Source organism: Cephus cinctus, unplaced genomic scaffold (genome assembly GCF_000341935.2).
Source record: "Cephus cinctus unplaced genomic scaffold, Ccin1 Ccin1_scaffold0662, whole genome shotgun sequence".
Lineage (NCBI taxonomy): Eukaryota > Metazoa > Arthropoda > Insecta > Hymenoptera > Cephidae > Cephus > Cephus cinctus.
The window spans coordinates 344776-345800 of NW_014333291.1; the positions used below are offsets into that span (position 1 = coordinate 344776).

General features: G+C 30.7%; 2 protein-coding genes across 11 annotated transcripts in view; one reads left to right on the forward strand and one right to left on the reverse strand.

Moving 5' to 3' along the window:
• Nucleotides 1-1025, forward strand: part of LOC107269498 (RNA-binding protein Musashi homolog 2) — a 150543-nt gene that overhangs the window by 127061 nt on the left and 22457 nt on the right. The window lies entirely within an intron of this gene.
• Nucleotides 1-1025, reverse strand: part of LOC107269499 — a 53495-nt gene that overhangs the window by 4883 nt on the left and 47587 nt on the right. The window lies entirely within an intron of this gene.

A 1025-nucleotide genomic window follows, 5' to 3' on the forward strand; every position in this document is an offset into this window, starting at 1 on the left:
GGGGGGGGGGGGTGAACTGGTCAGGAGAAAAAAAAATGTAGTCCTCAGTATCTTACACTATAAGAAAAACAGTCTCGATGTTTAGAAGTAGATCAAGCAACTATTTCTATAATTTTTTGTTATGTAATTTAATTTTTTACCACTTCTCTGTTTAAATCCTACTCATTCCATCTCTTTGTGTTAATTAACAAATAATACCCGTATGGTCCGAAAAATTTTTTTTTTTTTTAATTTAATCCAAAAATGCCTTTTACCGTTCTATAATCCTCATATAGAGCACGTAGTGTATATATAAAAGTACGTGGCCACAGCATATCTAGAACTCTAGAGAAGATGCTACTTATACCAGTCAGCAGAGAGCATCCTGATTGTTTATTTGGTCGTGCCCTACTAGGTACATATATGTATACATATATTATATATATTTACATATAATATCATTACAGCACATTGCATACTCATTTCATACGTATATATATGCAGTGCATATGCATATGTATGAAAAAAATGTACCTATCTACTCTTATACATATGTAATCGACGTAGTAGAACTTTAATATACACGAGCCATATGTGTCAAGTGTGCACCACCATGTTCACATACAGTAAACAGCCATATAACATATTGACTGGCATATATGTACCTATGTCGTATATGTGTTTCTTATATAGACACAAAATTACGTATACACTTGATATTTCGTTCATTTTTTTTTACGCTCACGTGTACGAATGTACGCGTAAAAAGAAAAGTACATACGTTTAATAGTTGCCTCTGCTCACTTGTCGATACACTAGGCCAATGAGCAAAAAAAAAATATATATATATATATATAATTACTGAAGTTTCAAATATACGTGTAATTAAGTAGTGAAGCTCGTTTACGTATACTAGAGACTAATTGCAATGAGGTGAAGAAATATTTTGAAAAAAAAATATATATATATACATACAGCCTTAAGAAAATAATACAGTGCACTCTGGGTTTGGTCGAATTTTTTTTTTTTTTTTTTTTTTTTTTAAA